Source organism: Anolis carolinensis, chromosome 4 (genome assembly GCF_035594765.1).
Source record: "Anolis carolinensis isolate JA03-04 chromosome 4, rAnoCar3.1.pri, whole genome shotgun sequence".
Lineage (NCBI taxonomy): Eukaryota > Metazoa > Chordata > Lepidosauria > Squamata > Dactyloidae > Anolis > Anolis carolinensis.
In genome coordinates this window covers 88,924,806-88,947,114 of record NC_085844.1, presented here as the reverse complement: position 1 = coordinate 88,947,114, position 22,309 = coordinate 88,924,806, and the positions used below count along the sequence as shown (strand labels likewise).

The window sequence follows — 22,309 nt, the reverse complement described above, 5'->3', positions numbered from 1 at the left end:
GGCACTGGACAATGAATTGCATTTATTCCTGCATGTCTGCAAAGTATTTTAAGAAGCAAAATCATGATAATCTACCCAGAAGTTTAAAGGATGGGTTAAAATATATTTGCATTTTTCCCTGATATGGATGTACCCGAATAATGCTTCTGAAAATTATTGTGGCTCCCAAAGCAATTTCCACTCAAAATTTAGTATATTTCTGAAGTTGTAGTGTGTTTTATACCATAAAATAAAATATTTCAAAGTATAAAATACAAACAATTGTGAGTTTTGTTTCTTAAAAGGAGATGTTTCACCCAAAAGGAGTGAATCTACAAATTAATTGTATCTACAAATTAATTTTCACCAGCAGTTTATGGATACAGATTGATGCAAAACAGAAAGATTTACAGTTTTACAAATCTGATTTATGCCTTGGTTGTTTTCCATTCTCAATATTGATGTCTTTTCCTTTTAAGCTGTCAAATATCATCCAGAACTTTCTTCTGCTTCCTCTCTGTTGGTTGTCCTCAGAGATTTCCTTTGTTTCCCCATGTCACCCATTTTCCATCAGGAGGGGATTTGACACAAGAAGAAAGGAGAATTTTCGAAAAGAACCTGCCAGAGAGAAGGGAAAAGAAAGTCCTGGGTGGGATTTGACAGTTAAAACAAGAAGGAAAAAGAAGAGTAGGTAAAAGTATTGGTTACAAAGAGTAATAACTTTGACCTCAGAAAACAAGAATTTATGCACAGATTAGTGACAATTCCTTTACAAATCCCCATCATTAAAACCCTTCTTCCCAGAAGAGAGGTTTCTGTTAAAATGGCAAGTTATGTGACATTACACATTAAACAAAATAAGCTCTTACTTCTTTTTCCGAGTGCCTGTCCTCTGATCTTTCTAAATCTGTATTTTCCACCATTTAGTTTTTAAAAAGATAAAACAGTATTTGGATAATAGTTATAATAATAGAATGGAGGTTGATGACAAGGGAATATCTCAACAAGTTTTATCACCTTATTATCATTCTGTGCTGACATCTACACAAAGAGTAGTAATAAGGGATGCACAGCACACACATAAACAATAATAATGAAAAAGCCATCCATGTAAGAAATGACTAAAGTCACTTCAAAGCTGACATTCCTTTTGCAGATGTTTAATTTATACACATTCTCCATTTGCCAGGGCCTTACAAATTGATGCAGATTCTTTGGGGATGAAAGTTTTAAAAATCAGATGAAAAATGATCAAGTGCTGTGGTAAGGATACATGGGTAGAGAAACAGATTCAGAATAGTACAAAGCTAAATTCTAAGATCCCAAAAAGGAAATAGCCAAATGCAAAACAATGTATGTGTGTTTATACGAACAGCAGACATGAATCTGTGGCACTGATATGCATTTATCTTAAGGTACAACTATTCAGTTTCTGGGCTTGAAGTCTAGTTTCTAAAATCTAAAAAAAGGCCTTTTCAGTTACTTTGGAAATACAAACTATGTGGTAAAAGTGAACAATAAAAACTTCTTCCAAAACTATTTTTCAGACAAAAACATAAGCTGAGACTCCTCAAAACAATACAACGTTATCGTAAAACTGACAATAGGCCTTAAAGCTTTCTGTTGAAGCCATACATTTCAATTTCTCTTGCCTCATTTTGTCACCTTTTCTTAGAACAATTTGGGAAGGGAAAAATAGGAGCTGTTTCTTCAGATTTAGGTTTCCTGAGGCTGTACACTAGGAAGTTGGTCCATTGTAAATCTGCCTGAACCAACCTGCTGGTATCCGAACAGACTGAAGCTGCTTTCATCCTGTTGAGCTTCCACCTTGTCCTCCAAGTCACTATGGTCATTCCCTGGCTACATCTATCAGATCATCATCTACCACATCTTCTGATGTCAGAATGGGGCTCCTATGTGATCATTAAGAAAGGGGGGGGGTGTCAATCAACTTCATTCAGTGCTCAGAGTGCTGCAAAGCCCTGAGATATTCCAGAAAACTCCAGAGTACCTCACAACTTTTCCTAAAGTGGGACAATCCTGGAAATTCACTGTAAGTCACTGTAATGAGGATAGACAATGGTGGATTCAATGAATCTTGGTTTTTAGGCCAGTGTCGACAAACTGTAAATGTATACCTTGCTGTGCAGCTCTAAACTCCTGGATTTTCACAGTACTGAAACATCAGTCATACATTTACAATAATATCTATCTATCAATTTAAACATGTGTCCTCTTGTGTTCATTTGGCAAATGGGAAGTGTGGCTTGAACTTTTATAGCTTTTGTAATGAAGCAAAAGCATAGATGAGTGGGAAGTTCTGCAAAATATTATTGACTTGCAATTATGTTCAATGAGCAATCCTATTCTAGATGTTATTTTAGAAAAAGCCAGCAATTATACAGGAATCTTTCAATAAAACGAATGGGATTTTATTTTAAAAATTCAGTCAGTAAGGAGGGCATCAATTATAGAAAGTCTTGAACTGAACTACAATTACTAATCTCAACTCGAGTAGATTAGGATTTATCTAAAGGTTGGTTTCACCAGTCAGCAAATAATTATATGAGCTTACTCTAGTTCAAACTAGCAATTAGAGTTAGGGTCCAATGTTTAAATTTTTCCAACCAAATATTTCAATATAACTAATAATATTTAAAAAACCCTACTGTGTGTTTTGGGGAGAATTCTGTTTCCAAACTCTAGTTCAAAATGGCAGCTGTAAGGCATGCTTTTAAATAAGCCTTTTCAAATATCAAAATAATATATCACGGAAATTACACTGCTCATTCTATGTTCTGATCATTTTTTTAAATTTTACAATTTAATGTCTAATAGAGGAAGGAATGGGAGTTAATAGGATGTTATATGGTAAATACTTTTCAGTATGGAGTTTGGATTGCCACAATGATTATAAGCAAACCAAACATCCACAACAATTATCTATAATTTTAATTTCTTCAACATATTTTGGTTGCATAACACTGATAATGTAGTTGTGCTCTCAGCATAATTACATATTTCAACTCTAAATAAATAGATTTTCTTTTGTGTGCATTCAGCAATGTTATTGTAAAAAGGCCTTTTTGTTTTCTGTGTTTGTTACAAGTAAGAACTAGTCTCCTTTAACAACTTAGATAGGTATAACATGGGGAGGATCTACACTGACCAATACTTGGGATATGGACCAAACAGAGAATCCCCCAGTTGTTGTAGAGGTGAAAATGAGTACAGACAACTCATTGGACCCAAACATAATTTGGCACTTCCCGCCCTTCCTCCGTGTTGTGGTAGTCTTTAACCACAATACAGGTCCAACCTGTAGGGAGGGTGAGAGAAGAAATCTCCTCTCCTCTTCTTCCTCATGTCAGTGCCCATTGCCCCAGCCAACATCACTGCATATGAGAGTCAGCAAATATAATAAATAATAAATAAAACTTTATTTATATACCGCCCTATCTCCCAGATGGGACTCAGGGCAGTTTACAGTCATAAAAGCAACACAAACATTACATAACAACATAATACACATTATTAAACAAAGTAAAATAATACAATTATAACAATAAATCACACTTACATGACCAGATCAAGGGGATGGGAACCATAAACCCAATATATTAAAATGTATCATTTTAGGCTAGGGAAATCTTGTGTAATATATTCAGGCTCAGAAATTGGCGGTAGTCCAATATGATTACTCAAAAACCTGCCGACACAATAGTATCTATATTGTGGCTGGAGACCACCAGGATATTGGGGGGGGGGGGCTGCCATCTGGTGTCCCTAGTTTGCCAAGGTGGAAGCAGGGACAGTTGCGACTAGTTCAATTTCAGAAGCAGAGCAACCTTTTCCATAGGTCCAAAGTTAGGGAATAGTCTGAATTCTGTGGCAGAATTTAGACTTTACCCCAACTTTGGCTAAAGTTGGAGAAGGATGTTTAAAGGTGCCCTAGGTTTGTGTTACCCTGGATAAGCTCTGTGCAGCATTTGGCTGCCACAGAACTGATCTAGCTCTACACCAATCCTAAGTGGCCAAGTATCATATCGTATTGTACTTCATTGGTACAATAAAACATATAAATAATTTTGCTTTGAAGGAGGCATCAGAACTTGAACATCTAAATAATTGGAGGCTCTTTAAAAATTAAATGTGAAAAAGGGTGGAACTGACTATTTTTCCAAACCTAGTTAGCACAATTCTCATCATAAACACTTCCAGATGATATAGGTTTCTAGCCTATAAAAAAGGGTAAATAGAGTACATGCACTTTGCAATGGGGGGAATCAGTATAATTTTGTGATTTTTTTTTCCAAATAGCTGTGACAAAGAGTCAAGGACCTGGGTTTTGATTAAGTTATCCATTGGCTTTTTGAAGGCTAATTTTTCTTCTGAGAGCAGGATTTTTTGAAATGGGTTTTTCCTCCAAAGTCTCATTTGTACATCTTCTCATGATCAGACTTAACTCATTAGGAAGTCATGAACTTTGCTGGAAGCAGCCCTCTATGGTAATCTTTGTACATGACGGTCTAGTAGGTGAGATATAATTGGAAAATTAACCCTCTGATATTAAACATAAAATCAGCAACCCTCTAGGTATACATTAAAGCAGGGGTCCTCAAACTTTTTAAGCCGAGGGCCAGTCCACACTCCTTCAGACTGTTGAGGGGCCGGATTATCATTTGAAAAAAAAAATACGAACAAATTCCGATGCACACTGCACATGTCTTATTTGTAGTGCAAAAACAACAACAACAACAACAACAACAATGAAAGAAAAATACAATATTTAAAAATGAAAACAATTTTAACCAACATACATTTATCAGGATTTCAATGGGAAGTGTGCTCCTGCTTCTGGCCAATGAGATAGTCAAGTTAATTAGGATTATTGTTGTTGTTGTTGTTGTTGTTGTGTGCCTTCAAGACATTTCAGACTTTGGGCAAGCCTAAGTCTAAAATATATTTATTTATTATTTATTTATTTACTGCATTTATTTACTACATTTGTATCACACCCTTCTCGCCCCAAAGGGGACTCAGAGTGACTTACAAATTATATGTACATACAATATATTATATTATTAGCATAGCACAATATTAGCATTACATATTACTATATTGAACTATACCACTATACTGTAATATTATTAGCAATATTATATGTAATATAGAATATATAATTAATAATATTATATGGTATTATTAGTGTTATATTGTATTACATTATAATTATCAATATTATATGTACATACAATATATTATATTATTAGCATAGCACAATATTAGCATTATATGTTACTATATTGAACTATACCACTATACTGTAATATTATTAGCAATATTATATGTAATATAGAATATATAATTAATAATATTATATGGTATTATTAGTGTTATATTGTATTACATTATAATATAATTATCAATATTATATGTACATACAATATATTATATTATTAGCATAGCACAATATTAGCATTAAATATTACTATATTGAACTATACCACTATACTGTAATATTATTAGCAATATTATATGTAATATAGAATATATAATTAATAATATTATATGGTATTATTAGTGTTATATTGTATTACATTATAATATTATTATCAATATTATATGTATATACAATATATTATATTATAAAACTGAGGGCGGGGGCCAGGTAAATGACCCCGAAGGGCCGCATCCGGCCCCCGGGCCTTAGTTTGGGGACCCCAGCATTAAAGGAATAATGTGCTTTTCTGCGGGGGGTTTTCTCACAATTTTTCTCTATACATGGAAGGATATGCAATGTTACCTGTTTCATTTATATTAATGGACTTCATGTTACATTTGTCTGGTGTAATTTTCTGGGTAATTTGCAGGGTTTCATTTTACATCTTGCCTTTTCTTCAATAAATATCTAAAATCAGTGGGCACTGTGAGGTAATTGAAGTAGACAGGTGATTTGAACAATGTTAGAAGGGTCTATATCAGGTCACTTTTCAGTTTATATGGTGATATGTTTGCAGTTTCTTAATCATGTAGGTGCATTTATTTATTTATTATTTACTTATTTACAACATTTATATCCCGCCTTCTCACCCAGAAGTGGACTCAGAGCAGATTACAAGTTAGATTTTTTTTTCGTGTCAGGAGCAACTTGAGTCGCTTCTGAAGTGAGAGAATTGGCCGTCTGCAAGGACGTTGCCCAGGAGATGCCCAGATGTTTTTTGATGTTTTTACCATCCTTGTGGGAGGTTTCTCTCATGTCCCTGGATGGAGCTAGAGCTGATAGAGGGAGCTCATCCGCGCTCTCCCCGGCTGGGATTCGAACCTGGCAGCCTTCAGGTCAGCAACCCAACCTTCAAGTCACAAGGCTTTAGTCCACTACGCCACCGGAGGCTCCGCCTCTTGGGGCTTTGTGTGGGATCTCCAAAAAAGGAGGAATGCAGTCTGTCAGACCATGCACAGGTACCTCAGCATCACAGTTTTGGATTTTCAAAACATCTGGAATACTTAAGTATATTTTCCTGTCAGCTATGCTGACAGAGGAGAAGTGCAAGCTGTTTCAGTCAGTGTCCCACACCAACAAAAACATTGTAAATAAAACATGAGATCATGAATCTTTAAATCTGTATTAAGACATTAATGGCATCTAAAATAAATCAAAGCCATCTGTAATGCTGAGTACTGAATAATTCAGACAAGTCACTTATACTTAAAAGGATGATGAGTCAAGAAAAGTATAGAAATATAGTGTGGGATATTTGTTTTGATTTTCTTTCACATCACCTTACAATATATGCAGTGTGACATACAGAATAGCCAACACAAATAGGACAGATCATTTGGGACTTTTACAAAATTTAGTGATCTCATGGTGTTTTTCTATAACTTATTCTAACTACTGGAACATCAGATTAATTTTAGATACCTTTTAAAATCTGTCTGTATAAAACTTTCACTTTGAATTGCTGTGTTCATTCTAAACTTATTATGAAAGTCAAGGATATTTACAATACAAACTTTATTATGGTCCAATGACCTAATTTGCCCAGCAGTCAAAGGTGCACAACTGCCAACAGATTCATAAACTGATAAGACCATTTAAATGAAGGACAACGTGCAATGTAAGATGCATTTTTACAAGGGTAAAGAAAACTGCAAATAGATACAAGGCAAGTTTCAACCTGAGTCTAATACAGGAAGTTGTCTTGTCCTGGCTACCTCAGAGAGAAACTTGGCAACAGCCAAAGGTCACATGGGGGAAATTGTCACCTAGTAAAAACTTTACATAGAATTGGACTGATCTATTGGGTAGATTTCTCAGTAGTGGGTTAATAATATGTAGTTGAGCCTGCTTGTTTTTGTGTGTGTGTGTGTGTGTGTGTGTCAAAAGCATTGCATAACAAATACATTTTAAAATGATGAAAAAAAGGAAATCACAAGCAACTAAATAGTTTTAGACCAAAAACGGGCAACAGCAACCGCATTGTCTGTAGCTTTAAACAACAACTCCTCCATGCATGAGGCAGGACATTGTGGGCAAGCATACATATGCGGAGTTGTTTGTTCTGCTCCACAGTCACACAAGGTGGAGGATTCCTCTAGGTAGTGCCACCTTGTCAAGTTGTCTTTAGATCTGCCCACTCCACTTCTGAGTCTGTTCAGGGACTTCCAAGTTGCCCATTCTTGGTTGGTCCCTGGAGGAAGACCCTCATGAGGGGCCATCCAGTTAGAATTGCCAGGTTTAGCTGCCCAGAGGGACACCCTTGCTGTTGCTGGAGGAACATCAAGAGGAGTGGTGGTTCTCATGAAGCCCTTCCTTGATTTGAGTCTGGTGGGAGGAGGCTGATAGTCATGCAGTGGGTGGCTTTCACAGTGTTCGACCTTATTTCTCTCACTGTTCGCAGCAACTTCCCGTCGCACGTCAGGAGGGGCAATGCCAGCTAACTTGTAGAGTTTATCAACAGGTGTAGGTTTAAGGCATCCTGTGATTATTCTGCATGTTTCGTTTAGTGCTATGTCCACCTGCTTCGCATGGGCAGACTTTTGCCAGACAGGACAGGCATACTCAGCAGTTGAGAAAGACAAGGCCAGGGCTGATGTTCTTATTACTTGTGGGTCTGCACCCCATGCGCTGCCAGTCAGTTTCCGCAGGATGTTGTTGCGTGCAGCTACTTTGTGCTTGGTGTTCATGCAGTGTTTCCTATATGTTAATGTTCGAGCTAAGGTGACACCAATGTATTTAGGATGGAAACAGTGTTCGAGCTCTTGGCCTTCCCAAGTAACTTTCAATTTCCTGTTGGCTTCACGGTTACGTAGGTGGAAAGCACACACTTGTGTCTTGGCAGGGTTAGGCTTCAGGTGGTTCTCTTTGTAGTAGCTGGAGAGATCTTTCAAGGCATTAGTGAGTTGCTTTCAACTGTTTCAAAATCTTTCGCTTGTGTTGTGAGGCCAAGGTCATCAGCATATATAAAACTCTTTGTGAGTGGTGGTTGTGGCTGATCGTTTGTGAAGAGGGGCAAGGTCGGGGCAAGAACGCTGCCTGCTTGTAAAAACGGCAGGACAATATGATGTGATACATATATTCAACATCCTTGTTATTACATGGACAAAGTTTTGCATTTTATAGGACTCCCACAAACCTATCTCAAAGTGCTTCAGATGGGAATACATTGTACCTTGCCTTGAAGAAAGAGCAAAGATATTTGGTCACAGTCAGATTCTTAAGATAATTTACTTTGTAGAGAGGCCCAGCATAGAGTGTATACTCAGGGGGCTTGGGGAACAAGAAACATATGAGTGAGAATGCAGCTCACAGAAGGCTATGTCCCACAGTCTTTGTTTAAAAGATTTATGTGTCATGTCAAAACCAAGATGAGATAAGAGGGATAAAGAAAGGCCAATAGAAGAGGCTTTTTAAAGAGTTAAGTTTGAATCAGTTGCTAATGTAATCATCCTGGGCCAGATGGTGAATCAGACCTGAGCTCAGTCTGAAAACACTGACTTTAAGCCAATATTTAAGGGCCCATTACCAAGCTTTTGTTAACAGGGAGATTCCCCTGTATTCTGATAGCAGAACACAGGATGGCATATATCTGGAGAACTGGAAGAGGGCCTATGTTAGGTGTTGAGCCACCAATCCAAATATTGGATGCGTACAGAAACTCGGTAGCTGTCTTGGGATTAATTTTTTTAAATAGCCAATGGTATTTACCAATCCCCTTAAGTAATGCTAAAATATAAAATGACTGACCTGCTTACTTGTGCTTTCAAGGAAATAGAAGATATGTGAGTGCAACAGGACAGAGTGTGATGGAAAAGCAGTCCCAGATATTGAAAGCTTCTATCCTGGTCTCATATATACCCATAATTTTAAATTTCCCATGATTGATTTTTAGGTCATTCTGTGAGCAAAAATTTAAGAATTTGTTTAATACAGTAGAGTCTCACTTATCCAAGCTAAACGGGTTGGCAGAACCTTGGATAAGCGAATATCTTGGGTAATAAGGAGGGATTAAGGAAAAGCCTATTAAACATCAAATTAGGTTATGATTTTACAAATTAAGCACCAAAACATCATGTTATACAACAAATTTGACAGAAAAAGTAGTTCAATACGCAGGAATGTTATGTTGTAATTACTGAATTTACTAATTTAGCACCAAAATATCACGATATATTGAAAACATTGACTACAAAAATGGCTTGGATAATCCAGAACCTTGGATAAGCGAGGCTTGGATAAGTGAGACTCTACTGTAGGTAATTTAGTCCTGTCCTGGAGCATGAGTTGATAGCAGAAGTAGCAGTATAGAGCAATAAGTGGATTCTCCTTGTTCCAAGTTGGGCAAATGTCCATTGAAGTCCAATAAGGTTTCTTCCAGATCATCGATGAATAATATATTAAATAAAGTAGGAGCAAGGATGCAGTCCTGTCTGACTCCTTTGGACATAGATATTTATCTAGAAAATTGTCCCAGGTTGCCACATTTGATCTGTAGCTTACTATCACTATACAGGGCCTAGAAGTCTTTTATTGTTCAAGGTCTTGTCATTTCTCCCATAGTTTATTTCTAGAGATGGAGTCAAATGCTGATTTCAAGTCCATGAAGGCTACAAGCAGCTTACCCTGTAGCAGTTGGACATGTTTCTTGGCAAGATGAGAGAGCACTGAGCAATGATCAATAGTTGAATAGTTTTCTCAATGTTGCTTGTGCCTCATAGATTGTGTTGTTTGATTCCAAGAGGGAAGAAAGTCTCATACACAGATAGCATCCATAGAGTTTTCCCATTATTGAAAGCAGGTTGATTGGGCTCAGGGCTGGTCCAACATGAGAAGCTGATTACGCCTTGGCGTTGGGCGCACGCCAACAGGGGGTGCTGTCGAGGCCTCGTCAGCACCCCCGTTTTGCGCCGGTGTTTGTACAGGCAGTGCTGCCACCGTGCTGCCGCCGTTGGCTGCCATTGCCTCCTCAAGGCAATGGAGGCCCCCTCCGTGCCTGCCTGGCCTATTTCCGCTACGAGGACCTGATGTGCGACCCCAGCTGACAGCTGCACCGCCTCCTCTGCTTCAGCAACCCTCGCCCTCACGGCCCTCACACCATCCCTGATTGGGCTGTAGTTCCATGGATCACTGGGTGGCCCTTTCTTATAAATTGGAACCATAATGGCTTGCTTCCAGTTAACAGAAATTTTGCCTGTGTGATTTTTTTCGGTGTGTTTTTTATAAGAAATTACCAAAATTTCTTCATATTCAGGAGATAAAAAACTGAAGGGTTTGTTGTTTTAAAACATGAATGTTGGATAAATTTAAATTGACTGAATCATCCTTCCAGGATCAGGTCTTTGAACATATATTTTTATTGCTTTAAATTCCTATGTTTTAAGTCATGTTTGTTATAATGAATTAATAATGTCTTCTTTTTTCCCTGACAATCTTCTAATCCTTAACAATTTTAGGCAAAATGTTACAGAATGCTCTCCTTTGTGTTGCAAACAGTATGTTACTTAATTTTGATGCTTCATATGGGTGAGAATTTTGTTTTGTTTTGTTTTTGATAAGGATGAACTTGAAATCACAAATCACTCCATAAGGGTTGGAAAGAACTTGAAATTTAGAAAAGGAAATGAATGCAGGAGAAAGCAAAGTGACAGCTTCCTTCTTTCCTGCCAGCCATTCTGGTGTTTCTCTCCAGAGGTCTGTGTAAGAAGAAGAAAAGGAAAACCTCAGGGAAATTTTATGATCATTTTCAGAACTCTTTTAGTTTCTCTCAAAGCTTGTCAGGGGTTTTCTCTGGGGAATGAACTAGATTCTGTTGTAGACAAAAACTGATGATAACAGAAGGCACAGTTAATGCTGATCAAAAGTGTCCCAGATAATTTTGGTCTTCCCTGCATCTCATTTGCTTAAAGAATAGGCATGGCCTAGTTCTCACTGCAGTGATATACTGGCATATGAAATGCTTCAGACTGTAGATAGGCACTCAACAGGGCTTCTTCGTTAAAAACAAATAACAAAGAAACAAACTGTTGCTTAAAATCAAAAACTTGTAAAGCGAAAACTAATATGAAATTTTCATGAAATGATAGATTTTTTTTCAAAATGAAGTAACATAAATCCATAACATTAAAAAGTCACTCTGAAAAATTGATAAACAATTCAACTTTCAATGATGTCATCCCCAACTTAACTGAGTGTTTCTACAATTCTCTACAACTCAGGACTTATTTGTGTTAAATTTATATGTAGATTTTAAGCATAGAAAACAATATTTCATGTGTAGGAAACACCTTTTTTGCATAGAAATATACCATAAACTGAAAACATTCAGGTTATAAAAGCACTGCTCTCTGTGCTAAAATAAATATGAGGATTAAGAAATTCATATGTTTGTCAATACTTGATAGATGAAGGCACATACACACTTAAATTTTGAGCTTTGAATAGTTTCCAAAGCTGTGAAGTTTCCAAAATCTTTCACTCAGTGGAAAGAAAATCAATTGTTTTTCCTTTGAGAACAAATAACCAAATAATTACATCTATATATACCTATATGGAGAAATCAAGGATAGATATTCCCTCCTACTTTTTCTCTCTCTTCCAAGCAAGATTTGATTGGCTGCCCAGGCTAATGAAAGTTAGGTGAGTTCATAAGTGTATGCAAAGGCAGCCCCATTCTCAGAAAGCTGACATCCAGCCCCAGACCATACCTGACTTTACAAGGCTTTGCTCAGCTAGAAGATATTTTACCAAGTTTCAGTCAGGGAATCTTGCCACTTGTCTGCTTACGTCAGATTTCAAGCTGAGCTGGATCAGAATTTGGGAGTCAGGAAATCAGGTTCTCTTTTGAAGCAAGCTGTGCAAAGCCTTGAACTTCTTTCTCTAAGCTGTCTCAGGAGAATTGTTTAGGCATGTCTGTTTAAAAAACCCATTTGAGGCATTACAGACCACAGATACAAGTTCCTCATCTCAGCCTTAAGCCTTTGTTAACACACAATGGAAATAATATAATCTGGAGTCTGGGGAAAATTTTACATGGGAAAATTAGGAGCTTAAAAGAAGACTTCTATCTCTAAGTGATTGATAGTTTAAGTACTTTCCCCCTGGTTGTTCATAATTTCCTGACATTTGTTGACTATCTTAGCCAGACTCATAGATTATTATCAATAAAATCATGGTAATTTTGTTAAACTATAGGACTATATCTTGGTATACAATTAAAAACTGGATTGCTATTTTCCTGAATTTGGTTTCTACTGTCAGGGCTGGCCCTAGGTAATTTTCAAGTGTAAGCAAACAGTATTTTTGGCGCCCCTCCCCCCCCATCCAGGAGCACCCATCCAGGAGGTGGGTGCAGGAGAGGACTTCACCAGGTAGTAGCAGAAGCCCCCTCCCTTTCAAACGACCCCTTGAGGGTCTGCTTTGGAGGAAAGTCCCCACTCACCAGGATATGCTTGAAGAGTGCGTTGTTTGGTGGGAGGCTCACCAATGGCATGGTGGCCTGTGCTCCTCTCCTGACTCCTACTCTCGGCCGCCCTTCCCCACCTCACAGGTGCACTTCCCCACCAGGCCGCTGCTATCCTTATCACCACTGACTTGCATCTACGACCAACTGAGCCTCAGCTTGCCACCACTGCTACAGCCACTCCGCCTCCCCGTGGCCAGTTACCCCTTCTCTCTCAGCCGCTTCACATGGTAACAGAACAGTAGAACTTGTGGCACGGGAAAACAGGGCCTCGTGGTGCAGGGATACATGCTCCTTTGCTCTTCCCCCACCCCTCCTGGTTAGAGGGGTGGTGGGAGGGTGAGGGAGTCACAGCCGCTTCTGTTGTTTTCCCGGACTGCGGCCTCACAGTGCGGTGCTCCTTCGCTCTTTCCACCACCCTCCCTCCAGGAAGGGGGGAGAGCAAAGGAGCACCCATCCCTGCACTGCGAGGCCCCATTTTCCCGCACTGAAAATTCCACTGTTCTGTTACCACGTGAAGCAGCTGAGAGAGAAGCAAGGGGTAACTGGCTGTGAGGAGGCCGAGGCTCAGTTGGTCGTAGAGGCGAGTCAGTGGGGAGGCACTCCCGTGAGGCGGTGAAGGGCAAGGCCACGGTGCGGGAAAACAACAGAAGCAGCTGCAGGGTCTCGCGGCACAGGGATGGGTGCTCCTTTGCTCTTCCCCCCTTCCCTCCTGGCTTTGGAGGGGCGGTGGGAGAGCAGGAAGCCTGGCAGAGAGGGAAGCAGAGGCAAGCAGGCCAGCTTGGAGGCAGGCTAATGACTCTCTTGGAGGCGCCTCAACTGTGCCATCTATAGGATTGCGGAGGATGGCACCTTCCGCAATTGCATAGTCTGCGTATAGCCTGAACCGTCCCAGTCTACTGTTTTCCTAATAATGCAGTCAATGGGGATTCTATTTAAAAAGAGATATGTGTGCATGTACATATGTATGCATGGGAGATTACCTTTGTTTCAGACAACAACTTCAGCATGAACACAGTTATTAAATATATATTTAAAATGATACTAACAAAGATTACTTTTAGTCATTTAAATTGTAATTGTATTCCATGCTTCTTTGGGAATAAGTCTTGTTAAGTGCAATGGGACTTAATCTTTGAATAGAAATCAATATGACTACATTGGTAATTCAGAAAATACTCAAGAATGAACATATATAGAGAGATAGGGAGCCTCATTCTCAGGACACAAAAACCTATAGTAATCATTTTCTGCTTCAGATTTCAAACTGAGCTGGATCAGAATTTGGGGGACTGTAAAGCTTATTTTCTTTAGAGGCAAGCATTGCAAGGCTTTGAAGTTCTTTTAGTCATCATTAACAAAGTACAAAGTGCACTATGCCAATTAAATAAAAGTGGAATTCATCATCCTCTATTGTTTTCGTTGTCCATATGCTTTTAAAACTGCCTAAAATGACTGTAATGTGGAGATGCCAATTTGGTACAAGTAATTCTAGCCCCATCTGTACTGACAATATAATGATACTTCAAGAGAACTCAAAGCCATGGTGGCCACAAAAAGCATGCTGCAGCACACATTTAAGGCTATACACAGCAGTGAAAAATTGCAAGACAGTCCAAGTTTAGCCAAATAATGCGCTGCAGCAGATGCTAGTATATCCCAAACCCAGAACAAAATCAACTCTACAAAATGCAGAGTGCATTATAGAAACCCAACTCTGCTAAAGAGCATTATAGACTCTTTGGGGTGGCCAAAAAGCACCCCAAGTGCATAGCTGGTCAACAGGGGATAATTGACCCCCTGGGAGGGGTAATACTTACTTCTTCCTCCTACTTGTCCCTTTTCTTTGAAGGTTCTTTGCCAAATGACCAGGAGTCACTACCAATTCCTTCATATGTGTAATAGATCGGGGTAGAAAAAAAAAACAAGGATAAGGGGTTCTGCAACTTGGCCTTCAGAACGGCTTCACTGTTATCCATCCAGATTAACAGGAGAACTGGTATCTAAGGCCAGGCAGCAAAAAAGGGAATCAGCTTAAACTGGTACTTGAAGAAATAGCACCAGAATCAAGAGCTCAAAAACAGAAAAATCCTACCGCACCCAGTCTTCCCAAGTGGTCTCCCATCCAAGTACAAATCAGACCTGACCATACTTAGGTTTTGAGACTGAATAAGATTGAATGCATCCAAAATGATATGGCTAGAGACGATTGACCTCCTCACGTTTACTCTCTTGAAATTGGTGGAGCTGCACAGTCTGGCTTAAATTATTATTTATCTGTATTCTCTCTCTCTCTCTCTCTCTCTCTCTCTCTATATATATATATATATATATACACACACACACACACACACACACACACACACACACACACATTTCACAGAACAGAAGTACATTTTAATATATGTATTTTATATAATGTTTTATGATGCTGTGTTATTAACTATGTTATGCCTCAGTCCGAATCAATTAAATTTGGTTGGACACAATTTTTTCTTCATTTTCTTGAAACCTGAGCTAATTTTCTAGATTTAGAGTTGGCACCAAAATGCAGGAATCTTTCCTTTGGAGGTTCGATGATAAATGACCAGGAGTGATCACCATTCTGGTTTCTTCAAATATGAAATAGATAGTGGGGTAGGAAAAAAAAATCAAGGGTGGGGAAGGGGTTCTGAAGCCTGGCCTTCTGCACACCTTCACCACTCTACTTCCAGAAAAGAAGTTGAGTTCAGGCATTGGAAAAGTGAATCAGTTTGCACTTTTTAAAATATAATGGAAATTGTGTCAAAAGCTCCAAAGGAGGAAAAGGCCAACTGCACTTAGTATTCCCAGACAGTCTCCCATCTATGCATGTAATCCTTTCCTTCTTTGCTTTCCAGATGAAATGAGATTGGCATGGTCTGGGTGGTATGGCTATAAGTGGCTGAACTCCTCACATTCCCCTCCTTAAAGTTGATGGGGCTCTCCAAATTCAAAGATACTGATAGTATACATATTTGATTGTGGCCTCTAGCCAGAACAGTAAATTATGAGGAATCGTGGGAGACGTAGTCAAACAACATCTAATCTCCAGTCCTGCTGTAAACAACATATGTTGTTGTTGTCAAGTACAGGCTTAACTTATTCTTAAAGCTTAGTGTACAAACCACTGCTGTAAGCAACCAATGCACAAAATGGCATTTCAATAATCCTTTGCCAAACTCTCCTATACATCATTTTTGTGGATGTACAAAAAAATATATTGAAGATATATCGAGGCAAAAGAGACACCACCCAGTTATGGAGATTGGACCCAAATAGAAAGTAATGTCATTGCTGGATTCCTCTGAAATTCAAAGATGTCCATAATGTCCTTTATACTTCCTCAACCTGGTGACTGATGATAAACCCCACTATGAGGCCCCACTATGTAAAGTATCTTGACCAAGATAATGCCCCCCTCCTGTTACTTTTCCTTATCATCATTAATGGTAGACCATTTTTCTCAATAGGTCTGCCTAATCAGGAGCATTTCAGTAATGTCATTAAAAATGATAAAGTAAGTGTCATCTATAGCTGCTTAGAGTTAGCCATTCAAACAAATACACATGTTCAAGCAAATGAGAACATTTCTCTCTGGATAGAAATTAAATTTTACATGCTCCCCAATGAATAGAAAATAAAAGCAAAGTAAAGCTCCATGTTTGTAAACAGGCCTTTTAAGTACCATGGGTCTTGTAACCCAACCAAAGAACCTTTTCTGCAGTCTGCTTTGAAAATAGAACAAATCATTAATTTTAATTGTTAATTCATTCATTCAATACCACTGCAAGCTGTAGTCCAGTTAAAAAAACAGGATTTCCAAGTATTCTCATTTTCATCTCATTTTTCAACTACTATGATATTTGGTGGGGGAGGTGGCTTTGCTAAAGTCCAACAAATTCCTCTCTTGTCTTGTAGGCACTATTATTGTCCAGAAGGTAGAAGGAGCAGCAAGGAGATCAGCTATTCTGGAACTAATCCTAACCATTGGTGAGGAGATCTGGTCAGTGGAGTGGAAGTGGTAGAATCCTTAGGAGGGAGTGACAATGTGGGAGCCCCCAGATGGCGTAGTGGACTAAGTGACTTGAAGGTTGGGTTGCTGACCTGAAAACTGCCAGGTTCGAATCCCACCTGGGGAGAGTGTGGATGAGCTCCCTCTATCAGCTCCAGCTCCTTGCGGGGACATGAGAGAAGCCTCCCACAAGGATGATGAAAACATCAAAACATCCGGGCGTCCCCTGGGCAACGTCCTTGCAGACGGCCAATTCTCTCACTCCAGAAGCAACTCCGGTTGCTCCTGACACAAAAAAAAAAAAGTGACGATGTGTTCCTGGAGTTTATGATACAAAGGAAGGGTAAACTAAGAGAAGTCAAACATGAAGTCTAGACTTTAGGAGAGCTTACTTCAGAAAATTTAAGGAAATACTGAATGTAATTCCATGGACAGGAATATTAAAAGAGAAAGGAGTTCTTCTCCCATATTGTTCATCCTGAGCAATATAGAGTGGACAAGGGAACAGGAGAAATGCAACCCAAAATAGGTAAAGAAGTAGTCCAGGAATACCTGGCTACTCTAAACAAATTCAAGTCACCAGGGGCAGATGAACTACATCCAAGAGTATTGAAGGAATTAGCAGAATATTTCGGAATCACTGGCAATAATCTTAGAGAATTCTTGGAGAACAGGAGAAGTTCCAGCAGACATGAGGGCAAATGTCCCTACCTTCAAGAAGAAGGGGGGGGGGGGGGGGAAGAGGACTCAAACAATTATGGTCCAGTCAGCTTGAGAGCAATACCAGGAAAGATTCTGGAGCAGATAATTAAGGAGGCAGTCTACAATCACTGAGAAAGGAATGCTGTGATTACTAAAAGTCAGCATGGATTTCTCAAAAACAAGTCATTCCAGATTAATCTCATTGCTTTTTTTTGATAGTTAAAAGCAGGGTAGATGCAGGGAACGCGGTGGAAGAGTAAGGTCTTCAACAAGGTCCCCCATAACCTTCTTGCAAACAAAGTAGTCTAATGTGGGCTAGGCAATGCAACTACTAGGTGGATCATTCTAATTGGTTAAACGACCAAACCCAAAGAGTTTTTACTGATGGTTCCACTTCATCCTGGAAAGAAGTGACAAGTGGAGTGTCACAGGATTTGGACCTGGGCCCAGTACTGTTAAACATCTTTATTAATGACTTGGATGATGATTATCAAGTTTGCAGGTGCCACCAAATTAGGAGAGATAGCTAATACTCCAGAGGACATGATCAGAATTCAAAATGACCCTAAGAGATTAGAGAGCTGGGCCAAAATTAACAAAATGAATTTCAGCAATGACAAATGTAAGATACTAGACTTAGGCAGAAAAATTAAATGCAAAGATATAGAATGGGTGATGCCTGGCTCAAAAACAGTTCATCTGAAAAAAAAACTATGAGATTTTGTGGACAAAATGCATGGCCTGACTCACCAGGGCAGGCCTGTTGCGGGGCTGGGCGCCCCCCGCCCCCGTCATGGCGACCGCTATGAACCTTCTTCTTCCCAGAGGCCCTCTGGGCAGCGGGAAACTTTCCCGGCGCCAGGCCTCTGGGCCAATGGATGGCAGGACCGCCCCTGCCTGCTATTGGGCAGGCCATATTGGGAGGGTGGATCCAGCTGCTGCCCAGGCCCAAGAGGACCAGGGCAGGCATTCGGCGGTTTCTCGCTTGCCATCCCGCCCACCCTACATTTATTGTTCAGTTAGCGTTATTCAGTGTTTGTGTGTCACAACTCTTGTTTTGGCGTTTAGCATGGGCCCCGGATCAGCTATGCTTACTCCCCCCCCCTCATTGGCAGGAGGAGGGAGTATCATTGCGTCCACTGGGCGGCGCTTTGGTACCGATTACCGGGTCTGGTTTCGGTCGCGCCTTGGTTTGGCTTTTGTGATTGAGCAGCACCAGGCTGACCGATCAATGATCCAGGACCCATGCGTGGTTGCCAACCCTCGTTCCTGTAACCAATAAAATTGTTGTGGCCAAGTTATACCCAAAACATGTGTTGGTGTGGTTTTTGTGTTCGTACATCCAGGCGGAAGCATGTCGCCCATACCCAAGCAACAAGCGGAACATGAGTCAACAGTGTGATGCAGCAGCTAAAAAAGCCAATGGGATTTTTGGCTGCATCAAAAGGAGAATAGTGTCTAGATCAAGAGAAGCCATGGTGCTTCTCTATTCTACTTTGGTTAGACCTCACCTGAAATACTGTGTGCAATTCTAGGCAGCACAATTTAAAAGAGATATCAACAAGCTGGAAGATGTCAAGAAGAGGACATCTAAAACGATCAAAGGTCTGGAGACCATGCTCTATGAGGAGTGGCTTAAAAAGCTGGGTATGTTTAGCTTGCAGAAGAGAAGGCTGAGAGGAGACATCATAGCCATGTATAAATATGTGAAAGGGTGTAATAAGGAAGAGGGAGCAAGCTTGTTTTCTGCTGCCCTTGAAGCTAGGACTCAGAGCAATGAGCTTAAATTACAGGAAAGGAGATTCCACCTGAACATTAGGAAGCACTTCCTGACTGTAAGAGCTGTTCAACAGTGGAACTCTCTGCCTCAGAGTGTGGTGGAGGCGCATTCCTTGGAAGCTTTTAAATAGAGTCTGGATGGCCATCCATCACGAGGACTTTGATTGTGCTTTTCCTGCATGGCAGGGGGTTGGAGTAGATGGCCCTTGTGGTCTCTTCCAACTCTATGATTCTATCAGTGCCTTCTGTATTTCCTTCCTTCCTTCTTTTTTGTAGTTAGATTGTAGTATCCGACATCACCTGCCCCACAAATAATGATAATAATAATCATAATGCCAGTAAGTAATCAGCAAATATTTTGGAGAGAGGAAGCTGATGATGATACAAGAATAGGGCAACAGAGATCAACATTGTAATCCTATCTATGCACGTCTGCTCAGAAACAATCTCCATTGAATATGAAATATGATCTTTTATGTTTAAGTGCTGAGATTGTGAGATATTCAACGATGCAACCCTAGATATTCAAAGAGCTCAGCACTCTAAAATCCTAGACTTGTATTTATGAATTTGTCTGCTCGGGTTTCTTCCATATTCAAGGGGCTAAAACCTTTTTAAAAAACAACCAGGAAGGTGACTGAAGGACCTTGCATATTTTAGGAAGTTCTTACTAAAAAAATGAACTAAATGAAATGTCTACTTTGAACAGTAGTTGTTGGGCATATATAAAAAATTAAATATAACCTTGTTTCCTAAATAGCGAGGTATTCTCAATTTGGACAGCATGCCTAGTTGAAATACAAGTGCAAACCTTGGCACTTTCCCTCATAATGCTTTAGGTGGAAAAAGTAATTGCTATGTGCAACATAAATAACTTTACTATGCATACTTCTGGAATGGACTGCAGTGGTGAGAGCAACCTTTCTTCCAAATGACATCCTTTGATGTAGAACAGCATCCGTCTTTTGATCTTTTCTGTTCACCCTCTAAAAATAGCTTATGAAGCTGAGGAGTGAATGACCAATGGTTTTATATTTGGACAAAAATACAGACAAATCTTCAGATTGGGATGCCCTGAGGTAAATCAGAGGGCAAAGGAAAGATTGCTGTTTATTTTGTAAGGTCACTTAAGTGTCTGAACAAAAATAATAATTAAATAATACATTTTCTTCACAAGTGATATGTATCACTGTGGTTACACATGTTTTGTTGGACTCCTTTTAAAAAAAAACCCTGGATATTTGCTCATGCATTATTATGTGGGAGAAATGTAAGCCAATTCAGTTATTATTTTCCCCATCCCCTTTATGACACAAAAAGAATAAGAAAGAACTTCTGGGGATCTTTCTTATCAGAAATTTTTGTGAAATTTCTTAGAAAATTATATTTCACGCATCTCATGCAATACAAATCTGCAAGGGAGATGTACATTTCTAAGGGCTCATTTACAATACATATTTGTACAGTTACTCATATAATTGCTTCCTACCCCCCAATACATGAGGAGGAGGAGGGCTTTTTGCTCCCTTCCAATGAAGGGGGAGGGAAAATAGTCCCAGCTGAGACTTTGTGGGGGCCCCACCCTGCTCTCCATTCCAGGCTTTGCCATTGACCCATCCTCTTGCCTGTTAACATTGTATTTTAGGAGGCATTAATGGGACTGGATAGGAATTTACCCCCTCCCCATGTTCTAGGTTTTTTTGTCTACCCTACACTGTTAATTGGGTGTGTGGGCTTTAAATAGACAATCATGCGGGAAAACAGGGATAGGTTTTGCAAAGATGCAACCACCAAAGACTCAGAGAGGAGACCTTTTACTTTTTTTTCTTTCTTCTTCTTATTCACATTAGATGGTAACACCACTTGGTTTATAATATATGTGACAGAGGCTTAGATGTTGGAGGAACAATAAAAAATTTATTCATGCACAGAGCTTAGTGGTTACAATGTTGTTTCTCACTTAGAGGCACTTTTATTAACAGTTACAATACTAGAATGAGATGAATCAAACTCCCTAAAGTAGCACTTCTTTTACTTAAAGTAATTAGAACTTCATCCTCTGCTACTTTTAAACTGCAGTCACTCCCATGATATACGATCACAGATTCTCTGTTCCTTACCAGGACACAGACTACATTAAATAAGTCACCAAACTTATTTTAAACCAACTCAAAATGAACAATTGAGTCTCCTTGATCCCCTCAACCTAGGATCAATCTTCCCTGTGCCTCATCAGAGCACAGACTGAATCCCTTTTTAAAAGTCTGCACTTCTTCAACAAAACGGCAGTTGGCTCCGCCTACTTCTCCATGGCAACCAGCCTCTGAGTGCTGAGATGCAATAACTGTAATACTTACCCTTTTAAAACACACACAATTAAACATAACATCTGTAAACCAAAAATTCGTACTTCATTACAGTTTGCATCCTGGTGTGCACCTAAGGTACCCCTTTGTGGTTTAGACCATGAACGGGAATCCTCACTTGTGGTTTAAATAACCAAGGTGAGGGTGAACAGAAATGGCCTTGAGTGGGGAAAGTTCTGGTCTCTCCCCACTCAACATTAATAAAAGTTGCCCATATTTTGACTCACACTGTTATGTGAACTCATTATTTCAGTGGTTGAGGAGCAAATAGGTTTTCATGGCAGTTGTTTTGGAATATAAGAAAACTCTCAATGCAGACTATCATGACTACCATGTAAAAGGCATCAAAGAGTAACAACAGTGAGACACAGACTTTAGAGAAATTGTAGCCTGTTGTTTGTTATTGAGGAAGCCAAAGTATCTTAAATACATAATTGTCACCTAAATGACATCTGGTAAGGGTTGTGTTGCAGCCATTTCAATGATTC

At 39.4% G+C, this 22,309-nt stretch overlaps 1 long non-coding RNA gene across 1 annotated transcript; it reads right to left on the bottom strand.

Annotated features, from left to right (window-relative positions):
• Positions 1 to 335: 335 nt before the first annotated feature.
• LOC134298691 (uncharacterized) lies at positions 336 to 2,004 on the bottom strand. Its single transcript, XR_010005803.1, has 2 exons — positions 1,756 to 2,004; positions 336 to 597 (listed from the first exon to the last, which is right to left on the bottom strand). It is a non-coding gene; the product is annotated as an uncharacterized LOC134298691 (long non-coding RNA).
• Between the last annotated feature and the right edge of the window lie 20,305 nt (positions 2,005 to 22,309).